Source organism: Pristis pectinata, chromosome 18 (assembly GCF_009764475.1).
Source record: "Pristis pectinata isolate sPriPec2 chromosome 18, sPriPec2.1.pri, whole genome shotgun sequence".
NCBI lineage: Eukaryota > Metazoa > Chordata > Chondrichthyes > Rhinopristiformes > Pristidae > Pristis > Pristis pectinata.
The window spans coordinates 34,726,792-34,753,769 of NC_067422.1; positions in this window are offsets into that span (position 1 = coordinate 34,726,792).

The following is a 26,978-nucleotide window of genomic DNA, read 5'->3' on the forward strand; positions in this document are numbered from 1 at the left end:
ATCAATATGTTTCAAGGTGTTGTTTAAGTAACATCTAACACAGGCTTAAATCACAGAAAGTGAGACTTAAGACTGCAGTACTAAAGAGAACCTCCACTGGTGAAGTCAGACACAATATGACCAATCTATATACTAATGTAATTGTGTTGTTCTGAATAGACCGAGGGACTAACATATGAACAAGATCTCACACAAGATGCCTGACGTTGTAAAAGATGATTTATAATCCTAGTCCTGCTGTCTTTATCCTTTGATAACTTTGCATAACTGTTGGGTAGGTTGAACATCCAATTGTATCTGCTGTCTAGTAAGATATCACTTACATTAAAATATTTATGCTCACGGAACCCATATGCTTAAAAGCATCAAATGACAGAATATTCTGGAACTTGACATACCAAAGAAGCAACACTGTATATCTCTGTATAAAATGAAAATAAAGATGAAACATATGGAAGTCAGAATATAAATTAAAATAATCAATAAAAATTACAGAGAGGTAGCTTTGCTTTCAGTCATACCAAATACCTTTTACAATGCACATGAACCAAACAAAGAGCATTTTTTTCCATTTGTTCATCAGAAATATGTGTAAAGTCAACAAAGACGTTGGATACATTTTGGAACGATGTCAGGTTTACTGAACTTTTTGGCACAATCATATTCAGAAACAGTTTATATTTCTTCCATCTGCAGATGGTCCAAATCATGAGCAAGCACTGGGAAAGCCCATCACCCGTCACCAGGAGCCCATCACAGTTGCCTGCACTGGATTAATTTCTGCAGAATGATTTTCAGAAGGACTGAGAGTAATCTGGACAGGAAGATCCTGAAACCCGGAGCCTGGTTCAGACTGGATCTGATGAACATTCTGATAAATCATTTGGGTTTTGTTTGGCTGGATCCATGTGTGCCTAGCTCAGTATCATGTACTCAGTATTACTGCCAGTCTTCCCTTTTCTTGATCATTGAGGGGAAATATTTAATAGTGAACTTGAGCAGCAACTTTTTTTACACAGAGGGTAATACATATGTGGAACGAGCTGCCAGAGGAAGTGGTTGAGGCAGGTACAATAACAATCTTTAAAAGACAGTTGGATGGGTACATGGATAGGAAAGGTTTAGAGGGATATGGGTCAAACATGGGCAAATAGGACCAGCTTGGATGGGCACCTTGGTCGGCACGGACCAGTTGGGCATAAGGGCCTGTTTCATGCTGTATAAGATAAGATAAGATATCTTTATTAGTCCATTGTATGTCGAAACACACAGTGAAATGCACCTTTGGCATAGAGTGTTCTGGGGGCAGCCCGCAAGTGTCGCTACACTTCCGGCGCCAACATAGCATGCCCACAACTTCCTAACTCGTACGTCTTTGGAATGTGGGAGGAAATCAGAGCATCCAGAGGAAACCCATGCAGACACGGGGAGAACGTACAAACTCCTTACAGACAGTGGCCGGAATTGAACCCAGGTTGCTGGCACTGTAATAGCGTTACGCTGACTGCTATGCTACTGTGCCTTGACTTCATCATCAACAGACAAATCAATAGCCTGTTTAAGACTGTTACATTCACTATAATGTTCAGATTAGGTTTGCAATAGAGCCATACAGAGATACAGCGCAGAAGCATGCCCTTCAGCCCACAGAGTCTGTTCCAGCCATCAAGGACCCATTTTTACACTAATCCTACCCTGATCCATTTAATGGTCCCCGCATCCCCATCAGCTCACTCCCAGATTCTACCACTCATCTACGCTATAGGGGAAATTTACAGCGGCCAGTTATCCTACCAGCCTTCATATTTTTGGGATATGGGAGGAAACCGGAACACCCAGAGGAAACTCATGTGGTCACAGGGAGAACGTGCAGACTCCACGCAGACAACAACAGAAGTCAGGATTGAACCTACAATTGCTGGAGCTGTGAGACAGCAGCTCTTACTAGTCGGGGTGTCCTGGAAGAAATGATAAGTGCTCTCTGGCTGTGGTCAGGTCAGGAACAGGTCTGCTTTCAACTTCAGATTTAGCAGAAGTGGAGTAAATCTGTACCAGTGTGCTGAGCAGTGAGGTCAGGTGGTAGACAGGTACAACTGCGGGGAGAACCTTTATTTTATACTACCTCTTGGTGACAGAAGCAATGTAGTGTTGGACTGAGCGCTCAGGGTGAAGAACACTCCAGGATGTTAATGCCATTCGTTGTGATGGCTTTAGCTCCATTCTAATTTCATTTCTCTGACCTTTCAGCAGTCCACCTTTCTTCTTCAAACCCTCTTTAAATGTCAGCTTCAATTGCCTCTTGTGATAAAGCATTCCATATCCTAATAAACCTTGTTACAGAAACATTCTTTATGACCTCCCCTTCCAATGGAGTGGTCTGAAATTCCATCTCCTTGCTTTGCATACACCGACAGCAGAAATTTTTCACTCTTTACCCTTAACCAACACTTTCTCTCAATCTTTGCTGCTCCAACAAGAACACCTCTATTTTTTCCCTAGATCTTTGTATTTCTTTTTTTAATCGTGACACCCTCTTAGCAAATTGATATTCTACATTTTTATACTCTGACAGGCCTTATTGTAATAGCGTTCCAAAAGCAACACGTAATATTCCAAACACCCTCAGGGACCGTACCTGAAACTTGTAGCTAGTTGACAACTGGAAAAAGAGTAGGTTGCAGGGGGTGCAGGAGCAGAGGGTAAAAGACAGTGGGAGGTGGGGCCATGCAGGAGCCGGGGAGGGAGTGGCTGTGGGAAGACAAAAGGAGCTTCGTGATAGCGTGTGTTAATAAAGGCAAAAATGTGAAATAACATGAGAATAAATAACACAGAAGAAAAAAGATCAAAGAAAGAGAAAGAGGAAGAAAACAGGAAGCAGCAAGTGTTTAATAAACTACGGCTGGTGTTGGTATTGGATTATTATTGTCACTTGTACCGAGGTACAGTGAAAAACTTGTCTTGTAAACCGATCGGACAGGTCAATTCATTACACGGTGCGGTTACATTGAGTTAGTACAGAGTGCATTGAGGTAGTACAGCTAAAAACAATAACAGTACAGAGTAAAGTGTCACAGCTACAGAGAAAGTGCAGTGCAATAAGGTGCAAGGTCACAACAAGGTAGATCGTGAGGTCAGAGTCCATCTCATTGTATAAGGGATCCGTTCAATAGTCTTATCACAGTGGGGTAGAAGCTGTCCTTAGATCTGGTGATATGTGCCCTCAGGCTCCTGTATCTTCTACCCGATGGAAGAGGAGAGAAGAGAGAATGTCCCGGGTGGACACTGTCCTAGGAATATGGTCTGCTTTCCAAGTTACTAACCCATTAAGAGAATATGCGACTCATTAAGGACTTGTTAAAGCTGATCTTTGCTTATTATGAGCATCGCCTCTGTTAGTGTTATTTCCTATTCTCATCTCGGCCTGCTTTCTGCATCATTGTATCTCCCCGTACAATGATGCAGAAGGCAGGACGAGATGAGAACAGGAGATAACAGTTCTCACACGTTCTGCTAAATATGTTGTCTGCTGCCTCTATTTGTCAATAGCTGGCCATCTATTGGTAGTCCCGCAGAGACAGGGGGCTGGTGTTGGAGGGTTTCACAGGTGGGGGACAGGTCGGGTGGGGGAAGGCCAGCCAGCTGTTGGATAGAGTCATCACGTAGATGAGGGAGTGAAGGGTTAAAGAAAAGAACCTGGAGGGACTTCTGTGGCGATGGTACTCAGTAAGGTGAAGAGCTATTAATGGTGATTAGAACAAAGTGAGTGCAGTCCCACTGATCTGGACGGATGAGGAGACGTGCTGGAGGAGAATCTTGGAGTCTGTCGAAACAACAAAACATCTCTGTATTTGGGTCAACCTCTCAAAACACTTTGCGAAGTTCTAGATTCTGTTCCTCTTCTACGACTGCCTCCTTGCAACCCTCTGTTCCATCCCCATCCTAATTTCCAACAACAAATTTGAGGAAACCTACACCTTTTTCAGAAAGAACGAGATTGTCAGATTGTTGCTGCATCACTACCCTCGCCCTGCTCTCTTCCTGTTATTTGTCGTCTAAGTCTCCGCCCAGGGTCACTGCAAAGAGGTTGAGGAGGACAACAGGGTACAACGTATTACGGCCACAGTTCTTCATGACTTCCCTAGGGGTTATTCAGGTAGACGATGTAAGCTTGATCAGAAGGGTATGGATATGGCTGTATGAGAGAACACAGAGAAGATGGAGGTGATAGTGTGCTGAATATATTAGAAAAGAAGAAAAGTTGCAAACTTTAAGAGGAAGGAGTGTATTTGGTAGCCTTGAAAGGGAGGAGGAAAATGCCAGAGAAAAGGTAAACATATATTGATGTCAACTGACATTGGTCTGGGCACATTTGCTTCCTCACACCCCACCCAACAATTATTAATCCTGTTAAGATTTAAGCTATCTTTATTAGTCACATGTACATTGAAACACACAGTGACATGCATCTTTTGTGTAGAGTGTTCTGGGGGCAGCCCGCAGGTGTCGCCGTGCTTCTGGTGCCAACAGAGCATGCCCACAACTTCCTAACCCGTACGTCTTGGAATGTGGGAGGAAACCAGAGAACCCGGAGGAAACCCACGCAGACATGGGTCCATACATGTATATAAATGGTTTATTTAGCGTTTTCTTCCAAACCTGCTCAGATTTACATTCCAGAGCTTGCCCCTATATGGGGTTGAAAGTTAAGATGGGTCTCATTGCCGGCCAACTCGGGCAACATGGAAAGAATAGATATCAAAGTGGGTGAATGGGACGGATGGCTTTGCTCAAACAAGAGTCAGCATAGACTTAATGAACTAAATGGCATCCTTCTGTGCGGTAACATTTATGATAGTCTTCCTTAGACAACCCAGTCATCATTATGTTGGATGCTTGCGATGCCATTGGAGTCCTTGGAGGTTCCTGTGTGACAAGGTGAAGTAGAAAAGGCCAGAAGTGAAGCTCCTTTACATGTTGGTTGGTTGTTCTGAGCACGGGGAGGGCAAGACCAGGAGATTACATTTGGCAAGCAAGAGCAAGAGAGAGGTGTGGGGTTGGCAATGCAACAACCAATCAGAGACATTCTCGTTCTTGCTGATAAAGATATCGAGTTCTTCACGTTTGTTGGAAGTGAGGGTGGGGGAGGGGACAGAGGGTTGGAGGGGGAAAGGAAGCTGGAACTTTCCAGAATGTTTTGAGAGGAGTGAATGACATAAAATTGAAAATAGCATCAAGACACAGTCATAGTTGTACTATAAATAAGTGGATGTGGTGTGCAGGTCTAAAGCTTGTATAAATGTGCATTTTGATTGTTCAATCATTTGGTAACCAGTTTGACACTTCTTCCTACCTTCACCACATGACAGATGGAGACATTCTCCATTTAAAAGGAATGTGATGTACCAATTTTATAGCCTACTAGGGCAGCATCTCAGACTCATTTATCGCGCATTTATCTTAAGGATGCTTCAGCTACACTTACAACGACCAGAGAATGAGGCATATACGAGTTATACCTCTAAATTTTCTTGTCACATTAACCTCAAGGTACCTCAAGTACCCCAACATGAGAAGGATTGGCTTGTCTGGGGCAGACCACCTTTGACAGAATCATGGAACTGCTCCTGCACAGATGGTCCATTTAATGCAAGTGGATTCCTGCTGGAACAATCCCATTACTCCCATTCCCAGATCTTGCCCCCTGGCCCTGCAGGTTATTCCATCTCCATTATCTATCGATTCACTTCTTGGTGACAGTAATTGGTTCATTCCCACAGGCAGGCAATGAATTCCAGATCATCTACTCCCTGCATTAGAATGTTTTTCCTCACAGCCTCACCACCCCCTCCCAACTTTAAAACTGGATCCCCAGAACTTGAAACATCTGTCAATGGGAACAGCTTTACTAAACCCCATCATGTACACCCCTATCCTTTCAGTCCCTTTACTGCATGGAGGACAACCCCAACTTCTAGCTGAACTATTTTGCTTTTGGAACCATGCCATGCTGCCTCCCTGGATACCTGCATCTTTCCTAAATACCAGAATTGGCCCAAAACTCCAGCTGCATCCTAACTACTGGCTTGCAGAGATTCACTGTAGCTTCCTTGTCCTTGTACTCTCTGTCTCTATTTGTAAATAGTAGCATCACATGTGCTTTGTTACTGGTGCTCTAAACATGGCCTGCTTAGTTCAAGGATTTATGCACAGGTACACCCAGGTCTTTCTGCTCCCATGCATCCTTTAGTACTGTGCAATTCAGTCTATATCATCGTTCCTTTCTCTTTCTGCCAAAGGGCATCACTTTACAACTCTCTGTATTAAACTTTATTTACCACTTGTCTGCCCAATCAGCCAGCCTACCTTTGCCTTCTTGTGGTCTATTACTGTTGTCCTCAATGTTTGCGAGCTACATGTCATTCACCCTGGATCTAAGTTGTTCAAATAACTCAAAAAATGTCAGTGTTCCTAGCAAATTGCAACCTACCAGACTCAATATTGAATTCTACATCCTCAAGTAAATTGCTCTCTCTGCCTGACTTTATCAGAACTGGACATTGCTGCTGTAAGTCCATCTATGATATTAGCTCAGATTTTCACTCTCCATTAGCATAGTCTGACCTGCTGATTCATAGCTCTGCATTTCCACAGTCCCATAGCTCTGCATTTCACAACTTTTATATTCCTTTGCTTGTGTTCTCACTCACTTACTGTCCACATTTCATAACCATTTGTTCATTCCTTCTCTCTCTCTCTCTCTGTCTCTCACACACACACACACACACACACACACACACACGCACACGCACACGCACACGCACGCACGCACACTATCTCCATTAACCAATCAACCGGATGACCCCTATAACATATCCCCATGGTAATCCTGGCCTCCATTTGTCCTAACTATCCCTCCCCAACCCTCTCTGCAACTTAAAACTGTTTTCTTTCTTCCCCAGTTCTGAGGAAACTTTAACTCTGTTTCTCTGTCTACAGATGCTGCATGACCTGCTGAGTGTTTCCAGCATTTTCTGTTTCCACCAGTTTAGTCACTGAGTTAAACCTCCACCCACCCGCTATCTGCTTAATATTTAAACACCAATTACTCTGCGGCAACATTGCAATGAAAGTGGCATGGGTCCAATCTGGCTCTGCTCCATTCTTCTGGTGAGACATTGTCCAAACATTTCTTCATGAATTCAGTTCCACTTTAAGCTCATCACATGCCAAGTCCCAGCCAAAACAGCTTGGGATGTAGCCTGCAATTTCATGGCTTGTGTTCACTCCTTTCAGGGTGCTTTCCTTGGGCTGGAAGGAGGTGAGGGCTGCTGGAGGTGAGGGGGAGGTCATAGGATGGGTATTGATGAAGAGGATGCCCATGGCTTCTGCTCAGTATCTGCCGGGTGATGTGTAGAGCTCACAATCATTCTGTGTGGAAGTATGTGGGAGGGGGGCAGGTTTAAGATTGTTACCCAGCCAAGATCTGCTTCTGTAACATCTGCATCTGTAACAGCTGCATCCCGATCCGGATGAAGGGTCTCATTCCAAAATGTTGACTGTCCATTTCCCTCCACAGATGCTGCCTGACCCACTGAGTTCCTCCAGCAGCTTGTTTTTGCTCTCTGCAATCTCTTGTGGCTCCAACAACTGATCTGCTCACCTTGTGCTTCCAGTTTTCACTTCTTTATTTCCCATTTTTTCCCTATAGTACACCTCTCAAAATCCGTATATTCCGTCATTGTTTATATTAACAACAATCCCTGCATTAAAGGGAGCTAATGCACTTTCTAGCAGGAAACACTGGCTACTAATCAGGAAAAGGGACCCTGGTTGATCTTGTCACACAGCTATAGTGCACCCTTTGGTAGTTTCTTACAGTTACACACTTGGAAGGCCAAGGCTAAAAGCTTCAATATCCCCTTACAAGCTCTGTCCCCTGGTCACGAATTCCATAACAGCAACGAGAGGATGTGCTCAAAGCATCTGTGAAGAAATATGACATCCCCACTGACTCCTGAGAACCTCTGGCAATGACTGTTCAAAATTGAGAAGGAACAGTAGGGGTGGTACTGAGTAGGAATCTCAAAACCAGGCATCAGGAGCACACAGAACCCAAACTTAGGTGGCAGGAGGAGAGCATCACCACACAAACTACTCACCTGCCCACCCCATCTTGTACCTCCTGCCCCAAATAAGGAAGAGTCTGCGATCTCCTGCTACCTCTGAGCCAACAAAACTGGAGTAGAAACAAGGCACTGCTCAAAGACTGCCTAAAAGGCCTGCAATGCCATCCCAGAGCCTCTCTGCACTTCCGCACTGCTCTCTAATTCCCTCCTTAAAACCTTTTACCAAGCTCTCAGTCAACCCTCTTATCTCTCCTTTGGCTAATACTCGGTTCCGAAATTCTTTGAGTTGTTGTCCTGCAGTAAAGATATCAAATACATGCAAGTTTTTGTTTATATAAAGGAATGGCAGGCTATCGTCGCTGTGACGTGCATGCTAAATGGAGTTTCACCTTTTACATGCTTGTGAAAGACATTCCAGAATCTGACCACACCATTAAAGGGGGGCACAAATTCAAAAATGTAAACAATTAAACTTTTTGCAGAAACAAACTTTCACAAACAAATCAGAATATAATATATTTAGCTTCAAGATGCTGCCTTTATGTTATTCATTGACTTAAGATTGGGTGTGTCAGGGAAGTCAATTCTTAAACATAAGGTTTCAGTGTTAGTCAATATCTTATGTTTGTGATTATATGCTAAACTGCCTTGAAATACATTGACACAGGCAGACCAACAGTGAAAAAAGGTTCTTTCTCTTGGGCCAGTCAGGGTAAAATTATTCCCTTGCCACTCTCCCACCTTATATTCACACCTTAAATATTGCCTGCTCTTCATTTTGAAGGAAAAGACTCATGGAGTTCTGGTGCATTGCCTGAGTGGTGAATATTTATGTGTTAGCTTGGACCAACATAAACCAATAGGTCTTTTGACCATGAGGGAAAATGATAGCCAAGCTTGCACTTGTCCTTTTCAGATGCTTGCACATGAATACTTTTCTGATGGAGCTGGGTTAATTAGCTATGGCAAAGCACGTGCTGGGTGGGATTATTCCTCCCGAGTTAAAATCCACTCACTCAACACGATGTAGCTTTCCCCTGGTAAAACACAATCTTACATAAAAACGTAGATATAGAAATGTTGCCGACTATGTAATAACCTCAATAGAGCATTCACTCCCTTGTCAACATGGAACAAAGCCAATGTTATACCAGGTCCAGTGAGAGTGGAGAATAACCAAATTCCTGTTGCTTTGAGTGGAGGTAATAATTATGCTGACTGCAGAGCTCTGCACTGAGTTTTTAATCACCAAATCAGTGGGCATATTTGTCTGGCCAAGTTTTTACAACTAAAATAATTTGTGAATTTACAGTTGTGTAAGGAAATCCAACAAACAATCCACCATCTTCCTTTAGAGGTCTCTGTGGTGCAGGGAACACAATGTGATAGATCTTCTCCCTGATTCTGAAGCTGATGACCAGTAATTACAATTCATCTCTAAGTTTATTCTCTTTCTTGAAGTGGGCTTCTACAAAAATCTTAGCTACATTGTCTCCAACCAACATAATCGTTGCAGTGGGGATGAATTGACTGGATTGCCCATTAGATAAGGTTCAGACAATATATAGAAATAAAACTAAAAACCATTAGTGTGTCTCATCTTAATAAACAGGAAATACAAAATGAAACACTGAAAGGACTTTACTTTTTAGTAACATTTAATAAAAACCCAGCCCGCCACTAAGACAATCATCCTTCGACACCTTTATTAATAATGAAGCAAACAGACTTCTTCAAATGACTGATTGGAGCTTCACTCGGTCCTGCCTGTGACAGGGCACAAGAAGAGAACAAAATATATCGGACGCAGTTTATTCCCCAAGCTTCTCATTTATCTCTGTCCACACCCATGCTGCAGATCTATAACCTCTCCTTAAACAAACAAAAAACCATCCTTCTGTTTTCAAAAGAGCTGAAGACAGAGATTAACTGATTTTTCTGGCAAACTATCCCATGTATGTTCTCATGATTTGAGACCTGGAAAGATTCATCTGTCTGTCCTTGCTGGTTAACACAAACAAGACCTAATTCCTTCCCTTGCAATGAGGTCTGAGCAGGATAAAACCTTCATATATTAAATGTGCAGATGGACGCGCAAGAGTGAGTTTGAAAGAGATTTTGGTTTCACCCCATGGATGATTGGATATATCATCCTTTCCTGCTAAGTGTGGTACTGAATGGGTGCATAAGATGGCCATGATGAGTCAAATGGCCTCCTTCCCTGCCATAAACCTTTTTCGTTCTGTAAGAGGCCAGGCCGGTCCCAAATTCGGCAAGGGGTTTTAGCTTTGTGTAGAGGTTAGAAAAATTGATATTTTTCTCCTTAGAGAAGGCTTAAGGAGGTTTAGTAGACATGTTGAAAATTTGAGGGGTTTTGAAGAGTGGTGAATATTTGGTAATAACTTTCACCTGGGAATTTGACATTGGATATACATGTCGAGAAGAAGATTTTAGGTGGCTACAGAAGAAGAGTGAGGGTGTGAGATTATCAGTTGTTCATGTGTGATGGGCAGTATGGACTGCTCTGCTGCACAATTCGATAAACCTTTCTCATACCCACTTTTGGGATCTGGGCATCACTGGTAAGGCCAGCGTTTATTGCCCATCTCTAATTGTCCTGAGAAGGTGGTGGTGAGCCCCCTTCCTGAACTGCTTCAGTCCTTCTGGTGAAGGTATTCCTTCAACGCTGCAGGGAGTTCCAGCACTTAGACCCAGCGAAGATGGAAGGACTGGGTGATATATTCCCAAGTCAGGATGGCGTGTGGTTTGCAGGGGAACCTGCTGGAGGTGGTGTTCCCATGCAACTCCTACCCTTGTCCTTCTTGGTGGGAGAAGCTGCGGGTTTATGAGGTGCTGTTGGAGCAGCCTGGGCAAATAACTGTAGTGCATTTTGTCGATGGTTTGCACTGTGACCACTCTGCACTAGCAGTGGTGAAAGTGAGTGCTTTGGATGATGGACAGCATGCCAGTCAAGTAGGCTGCTTTGTTCTGGATGGTGGCAAGCTATTCAAGAGTTTTCGGGACCACACTCATCCAGGCAAGTAGAGAGTACTCCATTACGGTCTTGACATTGTGGAAAGGCTGCAAGGTGTTAGGAAATGAGTCCCTCACCTATGGATGCCCAACTGTTTGACCTGGTCTTGTAGCCATGGTATTTAGTTGGCTGGTCCAGTTGAGTTTCTGGTCAACGGGTCCCCTGGGATATTGACGGTGAGGGCTTTGGTGAAGGTAACGGCATTGAATATTAAAGGTAAATCTTTGGATTATCCCTTGTTTGAGACGGTCACTGACTGGCACTTCTGTGGCGCAGAAGTAACATCACTTATCAGCTGATGCCTGAGTATTGTCCTGGTCTTGCTCCGTTCAGGCGTGGTCTGCTTCATTTGCTGAGAAGTTGCATCCACAATTGGAGATTGTGGAATCATCAGTGAACATCTGACATGATGAAAGGAAGGTCATCGATGAAGCAGCTGAAGATGTTTGCGCCTAGAACAAAGCCCTGAGGAACTCCTGCAGTGATGCCTTTGGGCTGGACTGATTAACCTCTGACAACCACAACTATCTTACTTTGTTTGAGACATATCTCCAACCGCCAGACTGTTTTCCCTTCAATGCTCAATGATATCAGTTTTACCAGGGTATCTTGAAACCACACTCGGTCAAGTGCTAACTTGTTTTCAAGGGCAGTCTCTCTCACCTCACCTTGATAATTCAACTATTTGGTATATGTTCACACGAAGGCTGCGATGAGGTCTGGTGCTGAGTGTTCGTGGCAAAACCCAAAGTGGGCATCAGTGATTAGGTTACTGGTGACCAAGTGCCTCTCAATTGAACTGTTGACAACAGCTGCCATCATCTTGCTGATGATCAAAAAAGTAGACTAGGCAATAATTTGCCAGATTGGATTTGTCTTGCTTTCTGTGAACAGGACCTACCTGGGTAATTTTCCACCTTGAACATAGAACATAGGACATAGAACAGTACCTGCACAGAACAGGCCCTTCGGCCCACAATGTTGTGCCGACATAGCTAATCCCTCCTACCTACAGAATGCCCATATCTCTCCATTTTCCTCTCATTCATGTGCCCATCCAAGCCCCTCTTAAAAGCTCCTTGTCATGTGGATGTCAGTGTTGCAACTGTACTGAAACAACTTGCCCAGAGAGCAGCTAGTTCTGAAGCACAGGTCTTCAGTACTGCAGCTGAGATGTTGCCTGGTCCCATGGCTTTTTCTGTATCAAATGCTCTCTGCTGTTTTTTTTATCTATTACATGGAGACTGACTTCAGTAACCATGGGGATTTCAGGACGAAACATGAAATGGATAATCAATCCGTCACTTCTGGCTGAACAGGGTTGCAAATGATTCAGCCTTTTCTCGCACTTGCCATCACTGAAGAAGGTGATGTTCTTGGAACACCGCCATTCCTGAGTAGATGTGGTCAGATTGGCAAAGCCTTGATCTGACATGTTGGTTGCGAGAACACCCAGCTCTGTGTATTGCTTGATGTCCATTGTTGATGTTGAGTTACCTGATTACAGCAGGGCCATCATGCAATATTGGTGCCAGGGATGCTGTACTTGGGAAAGGGAGGATAAAATAAGAAATATCCAACAGACTACTATGCAAATGAATCCAGGTGGGATGTACTTTATCCATGAAGAACAGCCACTGGAAACATGTGCCAGAAGGTTGTTGACAGTGTACAATGCACCTGATTGAGAATTGAGGGAAGGAGAGAAAGTTGTAGCTCTTTGAAAACCTTGATCCCAGGGAACCGTGGATGCTCAGTCATTGAGGATATTCAAGGCACATCGATAGACTTCTGGCCATTGAGGATGATGGGTATTCGTAAGGAAGGGAAAGGATTAGCCATGTTCTTACTGAATATAGGTTCAAACGGCTATAGGGGCTACTCCTGGCCCTATTTCATACATCCTCACGTAAAATGAGAAGAAAAGTAAAACCAGGCTACAAATTAGAAAATAGCTTACTGTGTTGATTTTCATCTTCCAGATTACCTCATCAATAACCACATGCTCTCCTGTGGCAGCTTTCACATTATGTTCTGCTCTACTGGAGCTGTGAGGGTGGGGGTTGGGAGGGGGGAGGTGGTGGGGAGGATCATGTAGTCTACTGCATAATGCCCAATCTTTGACTCAGAGCCAGATGATAAATGCTCGGTTTAAATAGCAGCTGTTAGGATATTTGTGTCCTTGTTTACTCCAGAGATGTTTAAGTAATACAATTATATCCATTGCTGTCTTTTCCAGTGAAGAGGAAAATATTTACTCTGTCAAATTAGAGCCACTGCATTTCAAAGGGAATAATAGCACTGTTCGAAGAAAAGCCCGAAAGTTGCCCTTAGAGTTATTTTAATGTTGGCGATGACCTGTTTATTAAATGCAGTCCGGCCAACATTAAATTCTACCAATGGAAAACCTAGCAATCTGCATGTATTGCGCAGATCACACTATAGGAATGGTAGTTCCATTCCTGGCCATATCATAGAACGACAGTGCACAGAAAGAGGCCATTCAGCCCATCAGGTCTTCTCTGGCTGTTTGGAATGAACACGCAAATGTGGACCAAAATATGGGGAGGGACAGAGATGAATTAATTTTCCTGTTAAGTAGGAGTTTTGCCCTCCTAAATCCTCTGTTAACTCTTCACAATATCAACTCATCATGTATTTAAAGAAAACCCCACAAAATATGCATTCTCAGTTGTCCACTGAAGTATAACCAAACTTTAATCAGTGGGCTGTGAGTCAAATGACTACTAATCAGATTCCACTTGTCTCAGAACATTTTCTCAGTGGCAGCAGGGAAGTCATCAACTTGGCCCTCTGTTTTACAGTCAGAAGATAAGTGATGATGCTTGCCCCTGACATCAAAGGGAACTGCCGTAAAGATCAAACAATTTTAGTAGATGTCCTTTTATTAGTTGTTTTCGGGGAAAAGTTCCATACAGCCTTAGGTGTCAAAGGCTGCGCAGCCAACCACATTGAAGAACTGTCAAGGCGAGAAAATCAGTAAATAACAAAAATAATCACAAGCTTCAGTTAATATTTTATCTGTGCTAAATTGCAAAATAAAGATTGGAAATTACACTAAAGCTTACATATGATGCTCAAATATCATAAATAAATCTTTAGCAAAATGATTTTTTTAATTACTTCAACATCCATTATATTTTGAAATAATAATGTCAAGGCATTACAATCCACATATACAAAATTAGATTTCTAAGGCCAGGAAGTTTGTTAAGCAGCCTTGCTGGCTTCGCGTGCTATTAAAAGCTCATTATGCAACAAAGCCTAACATTTACAGGGATTTTGCAGAGGACTAGTTTGTAAATACTTGAAATTTTCATCAATTTAACTAACTTCCCTTAATTGTAGGGGGAGAAGGCTGCATAGGGCGCAGCCTGTGGAGAACAGCTGAATCACTGACAGTAACTTTAAGATCTCTGCATTAAACTACTGATGCATGGAAATCCTGCAGTTATACTAGATAATGCTGATAAACACTGATAGCTGTGCTGACATTACAAAATGAAAAATACGGGCTATGATTATTTTTCTTAAGTGTAGGAGCAGACCCAGAGGCAGGGGAGGAGCTAGAGGGCAAAAACTATTCTTGGGTTCATCAGTGGTTAATTACCTTTTGGGAAGTGTAAATCTCCTTCCAAAGGATTGACTGGATACCTTCACCTTCTGTACTTTCTTCCAGCCTTGCATTTCCAGGGAAGGGTTTACAGTGGCTTTGAGTTGGTCACTCGCTTAATTTGGAACCTATCAGGATATAGTCTGAAAGCTCAGCGCTTTAGAAGATGAATATTTTGGTGGCTGGGGAGCTGTGTATGTGATGAAGGCAAGGCACTCGGGGGACATGGCTCTAATCTTCCTATCCGACTTCTATAATTACACCACAAAAATATCTGCTTCCAGCTTTGCAAACAACAGGCAGGCTGAAGAAAGGGAAAATAAAACACCAATTTTATGCAAAACTAAGATTCTGCAAGCAAGGTAACTGAATATGACAGTGGTATCTCATTACTGGGTGAGAGAGAGAAAAAGTCTGTGCAAGCATTACTCACACGAGATGAAGGAGCCTCCTTTGTGTGCCACAATTTACTTATTTACAAGAACATATGCTCTTTGTTTTGTGTTAGTGAATGTAAGGCTCAGTCAAGCCTAACAACCAACCTATCAATTCACATTAACGACTATTCATCATACCACAGAATTCAGTGATCCAGACCTCTCAGACTGACTTCCTGTTGAGAAGAGTTCAGAACACGGGCAATTATGTTGGCTAGAATACCATAAAGATCTGCAACACTACCATCTATCTATACCTGGTTTCTTGCAGGATTTCATACCTAAGATAGTTCAGTGCTTTACGGAATATCGTTGCTGCTGTCTTCTGACCCCACATTGTTTAGTAAGGTCAGGTGTAATGAGGCTTACATACGTTTTGTGTGGAAAGTGCAGTTCGACAAAGGAGTGAACTCTCCTAGGTAATGGAGTCATAGAGAGATACATCACAGAAACAGGTTCTTCAGCCCATCAAGTTAACGCCAACCACCATCCACCTGATTGTATCCTAACTTCTGGCAAATGGCCAACTCAAGGAGATGGGTGCTCCCTTGACTCTTTGCAAGCTTAATAAAAATATATTGCTTTGAACAGAGCCTTGTGTTTTAGGAAATTATTACATGCGGAGCTAGACTGCCTGGTAAAGGAGGAAGTGAAATACTCTTTTAGAGTAGTTAGAGTCTGGAATTCACTGCCTCGAAGGGAGCTGGAAACAGAATCAATCAGTGTCCTCAATGCAGAACTGATGAGAGAAAATGGTTTGCATGGTGATGGGGAAAGAGCAGGGGAATGGGACTGACAGGATTGTCCAATGAGGAGGCAGCATGGGCTTGTTTTGCTGAAGGAGCCCCGTTTTGCTGTAACAATTCTATGAAGTTATAATGAAAAAGCAAAATGTTGGCTTGAGTACTGCAGTGTAACAGGCTGCTAATCTGCTGTAACATGGAGAAGTCTCCCAAAAAGAGTACATTCTGTTGCCTTGCCCCCTCACTGTTTCTTCCAAGCAGTTCAAAGTGGAGTGCTGAATGTGGTGGTGCCACAGTGGACCAGTAATCTAGAGGCCAAGACTAACAACTAAGGGACCGAAGTTCAAATCCCACAAAGACAGCTGTGGAATTTAAATTTAAATTCAGCTAAAAATCTTGAATTTTAATAAAAGCCAGTCAATTGTAATAGAGCCCGCAAAACTACTGTGTTGTCATAAAAACCCGTCTAGTTTATTAATGTCCTTCAGAGAAGGAAATTTGGCATCCTTAAGCAGTCTGACCACACTTGTGATTCCAGACACAACAACTGGTTGACCCTTTGACATGGCTGAGCAAGCCAATCGATTCATTGAGCAATTGGGATGGGCAAAAATGACAAAATGAATGAACAAAAGAAATGTTACAGTACATCTAACAACATGCTATTGTATGCATTTTGAGGGGTGATTGGCATGAATGCCAGCCTCTCTGGAACTCTATATTCCTTTATTACTGTTTAATGTTAACCTGTACAATATGTCCAAGTACTGAGTACTGACAGCAGTAGTCCTTGCAACTTTGTTAAACGGAACAATATTAAAAACTTCATACATTCTCCTTCTGGAATGAAATAGAGGATATCACTTTAATATAAATAGAGGAAATAGAGTGAACCTGGCATCCGATTGTTCGGAAATCCTGATGATCCCGGCATCTGGCTCGCTCATTAGACTGGAATGCGAGCCGGGGGTCCAGAATACAAGTGGGGTGTGTAGCTAGAGCCTGGGTCCAGAGTGTGGCCAGGCCTGTGGCCTGGTTCCTGCTCCGTTTAAACTCACAGGGTTCACTGGAAGATTTATTATACTACAGTGTAACACGTAAAAGAAAATGAACTACAAGTGTGTTTAGGTACTAATAGGAGTAACGTCCAATTGTGCAGAAAATCTGCTAATGACCTTGAGGGTGTCCTGACCAGTATTTACCACTCATTAGTTTCACTAAAACTAATTGTCAGGGAGGTTGAGGTACATGCATTGACTTTGATGGGTTATACATTACAAGAATGACAATGCTCCAATGGCTGTTAAGGGCTTTGAGACATTCTGTGATCCAGTTTAAGTTTCTCTCTTTCTCATGGACTGTATATGAAACCATATCCTGCCTACAAAAGCCAATATTACTGCAGTGAAAATCAGTGGGATGTCAGTCCTTTAATTCAGCTGCCAAGATGTGTCAATCACTGAACCCTTTCCTCATACACTTTAGGTTGAGTTAGGTGATTGCATCAAGAGATTAGAGTGGGAAAGGAGATATAAGAGACTGCAGATGCTGGAATCTGGAGCAGCAATCAATCTGCTGGAGAAACTCAGCGGGTTGAGCAACATCTGTGGGAGAAAAGGAATTGTTTATGTTTCAGCTCAAAACCCTGCATCAGTCCTAACGCAGGGTTTTGACCCAAAATGTCCACAATTCCTTCCCTCCCACAGATGCTTCTCGACCCTCTGACTTCCTCCAGCAGATTGTTTAGAGTGCGAAAGGTTGGCCTGGATAATTACTATTCAATAATCCCCACTGCAAGAATGTGTTTATTGGGATTGGAAAGGGCTCACCTGTGAAGACTTCCATGACAAGCGACTGTTACTGATTATGTGAGCTCAGAATCAATCCATGCCTGTACCAGCGGGTGCCTGGGACAATATCCCAACTGCAGCCGTCATCTTCCGCAAAGTAGGAAGAAAAATGAGGGAAGAAATTTGACTTTCAAAACTATACATCAACAACAACTGAGAATTCAAGAATAAAAAAGTACAGAAAATCAAAACTAAAACAGAAAATGTTCGATATGAGCATCAGGTCCATAGAGATAGATGGATTGACGTCTTGTTTGTGAGGGAAGGTCACCCCTACTGTGTAATCAAATCCCTAAATGCCAACCCAATTGGCCATTCATCATCAGCCCCCTACTGGTTGATCAGCCCATGCCAATTGCATTTGGACATCTCAAGCAAGTTAATTTTAACAATAAATAATGATATTCTCCGGTGAAACTGTCACTAAAAGTTGCGGCAATGTTTGTAAAGCTTTGAAGTCTCCGTGTGCTGAGAGACTAGACAACGGATGTGGTACTGGTTGCCATGCAGTGTTTAAGAGGTTGCCATGGTACCTGAGCTTAGTGGCGAAGACTTGTAAAAGATGAACATATAAGAAAAAGAAAGATAAAACGTCAGACTAACATCCTTAATCCTTACCTGTCATCACAACCAGGAAGCTTTCTGGTGCACAGCTTTTTAAATTGTTAGCCCAGATGATTAACTGTAAGTAATTAATAAAGGCAAAAGTTCAAAAGTTGCTAATTTGAAGCAATCTTTCATTCCGCATCAGGAGCCTTTAAATTAAAATGGTTGCAAAGACAATGCAGCTTTATATGGTAGACAGAACAGTGGATAGGCAGGAGTTGGGTATAGGATAGAACCTAATCACATTGATGATCCAGTGTTCCCAGCAGGAAGAAGTAGCCAGAAGGCCAAGATCATGTTCCTATATCCTTGGCCCCAATGTATACTCCCTTCAGCATGTGTCTGTATTGGAAGTGTAAGATTGATGAATTTGCCTTATAGAATGATGGCTTATTGCCATTAAGTGAAAGGCTGTTAATTGAGCAGCTGAGGCTTTGTCACACTTTAAGTTTCCTCCTTAGGACCGCTCCTTTTTGAGGTCTTTCCCTCCCCTCGTAACACCGCACGCACCCCCCACCCTATCCATGGGGGAGATCAGAGAAGCCTTCGGCTCAGTGATGTAATCGGCCACCAACGCCTTCCCTACTGCCACAGGGAGCTGAGCCCTGTCAGTGAGACAGGAACAACCGTGAATCAGTTAATGCAGGTGGTGAGAGTCAAAGGCAGAGATGAGGATGGGGATACAGGGAGAGGGGAGAGAGGAGAGAGGCCCCACGTCTCAGTAGCATCACTTGCCCCTCACCTTCCTTCAGGCAGACCTAGTTTTGGCCTTTGGCTGTCCCCCTTCCTTAATTTTGACTCCCCATTTTGCCTGCCCCCTTCCCTGCATCTAGTATCCCCTCATCCAGCTACACAAGAATAGCTGGTGTAAAACCGTAGATCAAAGTGCTCTACTGGAGGGGACCAAACTCATATCAGTTGAATGCAATCATGTGATCTGATGTCATGTGATCAACATGTCACATGATCAGTTCCCTTGGAATGCCTACAATCAGAGATGGTGACCATTATGACACCTAAGCAGTTAACCTACATTAACCCTTCAGTGTAACGACCCAACGTCTGTAAGAGTCTCACTCCTGAATGAGAACTCACCAAACATAACAACTAAATATTCAATGAGGCTTGAATGTCTCCTTAAAAACAAGTCTGGTGGAGAGCAGCCTCACAATTAGTACTGGACCAAATATGCAAAAATAATCCATTTGCTTGCTTGAAACACGAACTGAAATAAAGATGTTCAGTATAAATTTGATGCAATTTTTAGGTATGACCACAAGCCAGGATACATGAGAATGCTCAAAGCTCTCTTTCTGTTAACTAGCATCAGAAATTGCTGAGGTCAACTTATCTAATTATCCAGGGTTGAAATGAAGGGAGAAGTTAATTGTTTGTTTATGCAACAGCTCATCGGAACACCACTGCTCTTTTTACCTTTCCCTGAATTAATAAAAATAAAAGAACAACCTGCATTTATTAATCACCTTTTATGACACTTCTTAAGTGCACTAAACAAGTTACTTTTTTGATAGAGGAAGCACAACTGCCAATATGTGTTCGGGGACTCCCACATGCATCAACGTCATAATTGTTTTCATGATCAATTTTGAGGACTAAAGGTTGGCCTGAAAACTTGGAAAGCTCCCCTACCCTTCTTCAAAGAGTGCCAGGGGATCTGATGCAAGCACCTGAGAAAGCACACCTGAACCACAAGAGTTCAGCACTCTCACAGCTCTGCACTAGAACGTCAGCTCGGATTATGAGTTCGAGTCTTGACAGGGAGGCTTGATCTCAGAACTTCCTGGCTCAGAGACAAAATCATCAGGGGCTGACGCCTGGCTGAGGTCTTCTTGCAGTCAGGTGTCCATGATTCAGATAAATACATTTCCAGCTAATGTGTTGTACGGATTCAGCACCATTTCACTTTCTTGCTGATGTTGTGCACCTCCACTGGTGTGGTTGGGCAACATCTACATCTCACGAGACAATATGATAAGATGGTTCCTGTCAAACTGAATACCCTGAAGACTAGCTTAATATTTTGGACAATACTAGCCCTTAGCAATAGAAAGAAACCAAGACCTGTTGAGACACTCAATGAAATAACAGGACAATGCTTTTAGAATTATGCCATAACAAAACTATAATTCGATATTTCTTATGTAAACATGAAGAGAATAGCTTTGCTCTTCATTCCCAAAATGAGGGTAAGGCTTTCTGTTCCATTTCTTCTGGTTGATCTCTCCGTTACACTTCAAGGCCAGCCAGTTCTCCTCCAGTGGAGCATTTATGTCACTGCTAGGAAGTGTACGAGTCTCTCTGGGGTTGTCTGCTTTTCCTTGTGGAGAGGTATCTGTTCTCAGTTTCTCCTCCCTTTGCCTGTTGCTGAAATGTCACAAACAGCTCTGTTTGCCGTAATCATGAGTCTGATCTCTTAGAAGCAGGATACAGCCCACAGGGTATAGTGCTCTGTACAGTACTGCCAGGCGCAGTGTTTGTACACCAGGGCTTGCAATGCAATGGAAACAAACTGGTCCCCAGCTGAATAATTACAGAGTCTTCCCATTAGGTACCAGCTGAGATCAGAGCTGATAATTACATCCAGGGACAGACTGCCTCAGCCCAACATTGAAAGGATAAAGGGGCAGAGCACAGAACATCACCTTCAGAAGTAAAAGCCCTAACACCTTCCAGCAACCCCTGAAGAAATTAAGCTCTGAGTTCGTTGAGGATGTTCGCTGTTGTTGACGACCAACTTGAGATCCCCGAATCATGTTGTACAACACAAGCCTGTGAAACTGAATGATTGCATGCTAACTACAGCTGCAGAGCTGCAAGGGCTGTATTCTGCAAGGGCATGTTTGACTGCAATCCCTGCAAATTTGCCAGAGAGGCAGGTACATTAACAACAGTTAAAAGGTATTTGGACAGGTACATAAATAGGAAAGATGTAGAGGGATATAGGCCAAACACAGGCAAATGGGACTAGCTTAGATGGGCATCTTGGTCGGCATGGACCAGTTGGGCTGAAAGGCCTGTTTCCATGCTGTATGACTCTATGGCTCTTACCTGCCCTGTTGGCCAAACTCCTTAATGACATGGGTGCTTATGCAAGGCCTGAATCTGATGCTGCTTCATCTTGGATTCACGGTTCCAAACATTTGTGTAGAATCTCTTGGACAGGTGTCATTTACAGATATCTGAGAGGGGCCTCTCTCAACATACCCTACCACATCAAGTTGTTAATAGGTTGGTCACAGTACAACATATATGTGCAAAGTCCTTAGAATTGCCTTCACTTTACACCACAGTCAGGTATTTCCATATTTCATATTTCCTTGTGATGTTGAAGGAGGCCATTCTTCCCATCCAGTCCATGCCAACTCATGGACCAATCCCATTTCCCCACTAATTTCCCCTGTAATCCATTCTCCTGACATTCCCACTTTTCTACACTAAGGGCAATTTACAGCAGCAAATCGACCTACAAACTGCATGTTTTTTTGGGCTGTGGGAGGAAACCAGTGCACCCAGAGGAAACCCAGGCAGTTCACTGGGAGAACGTGCAAACTCCACGCAGACTGGGGATCAGGTTTGAGCCCAGGTCACTGGAGCTGTGAGGCAGCAGCTCTACTTGCTGTGCCACTGTGATGTCCAGACCACAAACACAGTCCAGAATGTTTAACTTTGGCTCAGGCAGCGTAAGTCAATCAAGGGATATGGGAATGAGTCACGGAAGAAGAGGTGAGGTACAAGATCAGTAGTTACCTTATTGAATGCTGGAGCAGATTCAAAGGCATTATGTCTTCTCTTATTTCTAATGTTCTTAGAGACTGCACTTAAAATCCAAGTGCAACTGTGCACGAAGATACGAGCCATAATTTTATCCTACCTCACCAGACAGGAATTCTGTGGGATCATGTACAGAATGCACAATATTACTATCTACTGACTCATACAGAGTAAAATCAGGTGGCAATAAACCAGTGTTCCTATTGGCTCCCCAATACACCAGTTAGATGGTAATTGTTCCGAAGATGTTTTTCATAAAACTGTTCGAAAAATCCCATCGACCAATTTACTCAAATGGCTGAGTAAGGCCAAATGGTTGATGTGGGGGCATTTTTGGAATAATTAACTCCGTGAGGGAAGGAAAATCTAAATAAAGTATGAAGTGAGGAGGACATGGCTCCTCATGTCGAGAGGACATGGCTTAGGGTGAAAGGGGAAAGGTTTAGGGGGAACATTAGAGGGAACTTCTTCACTCAAAGAGTGGTGGGAGTGTGGAATGGGCTTCCATCTGATGTGGTAAATGCAGGCTCACTCTTAACTTTTAAGAGTAAATTGGATAGATACATGGACGAGAGAGGTCTGGAGGGGTATGGGCTGGGGGCAGGTAAATGGGACTAGCAGAATAATGTTTCGGCACAGACTAGAAGGGCCAAATGGCCTGTTTTCTGTGCTGTAGTTTTCTATGGTTCGATGGTTCTATGTACTTTATTGCCTCCCTGGCATTGCTGAGTGTGCTATTTTGGTAATGTCACTCTGGGTTCTGTTCTGCATTAGGTACACAAGTGCAATAACCTGGACAGTTTTCTGAAAATCGTGACTTATAAGGCTTCTGAAAAAGTGGATCCTAGCTGTGGAAAAAATTTAAAGGGTAAGCATTCGAGTAATTACTGGGATTGAATCCAGTCCATGCAGGTTCTTTGAAATTTTTTCTTCCCTGTTGGTGAAGAAAAATATCCTGCACAATGTAATGGCAGAGCCACGTAATGCAAAACTGCCAGTCAGGTTTGCAGCATAAAAGTGACCACAACATAAAACAGTTTGGGCTGTTTTGTTCTGAGAGGATCCTTGGATGACTAGTGTTTGAACTGGAAATACCACTGTCAGCACACTTCAGGAATTGCTATTTGTAATGTGGTTAAAGGGGATGTATGCCTTTCCCCATTCTAGGTTGCATTATCATTTCAAAAAGGATTCATATGAACCAAAGGACTCAACCAAGTGTCTTTCATAAAGAAATCCAAATTTGGTTTCTCCAGCTACCAAATTCAGTTCCATATTTAACCGTCCATTTATTCTTCAACTCAGTTGTTCCAAAGATGTTACTTTCGATAGCCGAGGTTTGCTATTATCCTTCAATATGTTAAAAAGAACCCATCAATATTGTGTTCCACAAGAGCAGAATTGTAATAGTTTATTTTCTATTCATTTACAGTATGGGACAGCTACTAACAGAACCAGCACTTATTGCACAGCCCAGGTTGGTCTGTGCATTTGTTGAGTGGCTTGTTTAAAAGGGACTAGAGTTACATTTAACATTAATACAACTGGTTCACAATCCCTGATACAGCAACAATTTGTACTTCCATTTAAATTAGACTGAATTCAGCTTCACAAATTACTGCAGTGGGATTGGAACTCATAATGCACTGGATCATTAGTCCATACCCCTGGATTATTAGTCCAAGTAACACAAACACCATGGTGTGTCGAAAATGAAGCCATGGGTTGAGTTATACTGCAGGCTGACTCAAGTGAAAATTAAGTGAAAATGAGGCAGTCTTTATAACACACAGTCAAGCTACTCTATCTCACTACACAAAGAAAAATCCATCCGCTCCAGTTTATCTCCATAATTCAGCAAGAAGCATGGTTGAGCTGCCCCATGTGGTTCCCAGCACAATGATGCTGGTGAAGCAGGGAAGGTGATCTGGGCACAGAGGACAGCTCAACATCTGACTCATCCCACACTTGCCACAAGTAGCAAAACTGGGCTTGTCAGATCCACAACCTTGGCATAATTTTCCTGGAAGAATATCTTTCATAATTTCAGAACACCTCACAGCCAATAAAGAACTTCTGAAACGGACTCATTATAATGCACAGCTGCCAATTTAGGCATAGTAGGACCCCACAAATTGCAAGATAAACAGTTTAATAGATGAGAGATAAATATTGACCAGGTCACAAGGGAGAGCTCCTTCCCTCGTGACCTGGTCAATAACATCATGGGATCTTTTACATTTACTTTAAAGCCTTGGTTTAATGATCCATCTGAAGGGCAGTACGTCCTACAGTTCAGCACTCTCTCGGCACTACCACCCTGGAGTATCAGCTGAGAGTCTGTGCTCCAGTCCCTGAAGTGGGATTTGAATACACAGGCTGCTGAGGCAAAAATCAAGAATGTTAACAGCTGAGCCACTGGTGAGATCTGGAGGCAGCCAAACATCCAGTTGACCTGCATGTCAACAATAATTGCACTTGAAAGTTATTTATTAGTTGAAAAACACTTTGAATATCAAGAGAGTATAAATGCAAGCTTGTATGTTCTCTGAGCAAATTTGAACAAGTTTCCCTGAAGATGACATTGGTCAGTTCCTACATGTAGAGGAGGTAACGGATCTATAGCACTAACCCTATTGTGAAAACATGCACTAAACAGAACCAGCAAATCCCTTACAAATGATCCACAAGCTACTTATCAGATCACCCAAGCCTTCGATGGCCATCCTTCCATTACGTTTTGGTCCACTGTTAAGTACCTGCTTCGCTGGGCTGCTCTGTGCCAGTTTACAGCCCACAAGAATGGTGAGATGTGTAGTACCAGTGCAAAATAAGCAGCGCCTAGCTGAATTAAACCCAGCCCTTCTCCCAACCATCAGCTGGACAGCGTGATAAAGGGAACTGTCAGCTATGTACGAGGGCAGGCCCAAACTCCCTCATGACAGTCACCGGCCGTCGTGTGAAAAATACTAAGCAGATCACAGAACACCTTAGAACACAGAGGCAACTGTATCACAGCACATGTACCAGGATCTTAGATTGTCTGTTGGATTTATCAGCCAATCTCCACCTGGATAGGATATAGTCCCCGAAAGCATTTTGCTCCTAAATTAGCGATTGATTTGATGATAGAAGAGAGTAGGTATCTGAATTAATTCCTGCATTAGAGACACAAGCTTCTAACAACAGGGAACATTTTAGCTTTTGGATAGATAAACCACATTTTCCCAAAATTTCCTTCTTTTGAGGAAGAGATTCTCCTAAAAGAAACATTGGTCCTGTGATTCACTTCCCTCGTTAGGACAGATAAGTCATACCTTCCTTCCCTTCTTATTAAATCCTCACTTTCAGCCTCAGTTGCCTGGAACTTGAATCCTTTGTCCAGCTGTGCAGTACGTTGGGCTCAATTTTATCATAGCACTTCACAATCTATCACAAGCTGTTGCTTTACAATGGCAAGGAACCTGCTGAATACCAGCCAATAGACCAATTAACTTTACATCAGAATACTGATTTTGGTCAAATCACTGATAAAAATAGAGACTTTATAAATTCTTTTGACACAGCCAATTACTAACTCAATGATACAAAATGAAACAAATGGGAAATAAAAGACACTATATTTATTCTATATTTGTTTCAAACAAAATGAATTTGTGCGATTTGCAATGAATACAGTCGAACTGTATCAATTATTAACAATGAGTGGATCACAATGTTGAAATGATGGCTGTTATACAAAAACAAAAGAAAAAATCATTGATGTTGAGCAGAAGTCTTAACATTTTGCTGTGTAATTATTACTGTGACAATGCATTTAAGGAGTAGATATAAGAGGTCGATGAGTTAGATCGAATACTCTGCTTCAGTGCTGAGGATTCTGTGTAATTCTGTGTAAAGCTTAACCAGAATTTCTTTGTAGGTTATTTAACAAAGTTTTGAACCAGTGTCAAATAAAACGGATTAGCATCCCACTTCAAGCAATTGCCCAAGGATTCTGATGTGAATATCTCAAGCCTCATACTCCAGTATATTTGTGGCTTAATTTAAAGACCAAAGAATGGTTTCTGCTTTCTATAATGTATTGTATCAACAAGACCTCGAAGAAGATTGACCGTCTGAAGATTATTAGAAGTGCCTTTTGTGGGGCTGTCTGATTCATCTGAGCAGATGCTAGCTTGCCATAGTAGAGTATTTTTTCCTAGGCTTTTAGGTAATCCCTATTTTGTATTGTATTCATCTTCTTTTGAATGTAATTTGAAGAATATTGGAGCCATCTATTCAGTGGAAACCCTGCTGTCTGAATTCACCTTTGAGCTGACAACTCAGAGGACGGCAATTTTCCTGAAGGAAATTAGGCCCAATTACTGCAATAGGCTTCTGTGGCTGTGGCCAGATTGGGTTATAACATAGCCAATACAGTCTTACACATTGCCTTCTGGGGATGGTAAAGGCTGAGACTCCATATTAGCTTTGAACTTGCTTTCGACTCGAAAGTATAACAGAGGGAAGGAGTAAGTCATTGAGTCATGTAGCCCAGAAATAGGCCCTTTTCAAATACTTGTCAAATGCTTTACTGAAGTTCCTGTTGACAACATCATTTGTCAACCTATCTCCACGAATATTCTCCAATAATTTCCCTACCATTGATGCAAGGCTCACCAGCCTATGATTTCCTGGTTCTCCCTGTTGTCCTTCTTATACAAAGGAACAACATTGGTTATTTCCAAGGTTCTTGAACCGACAAGAAAAATCT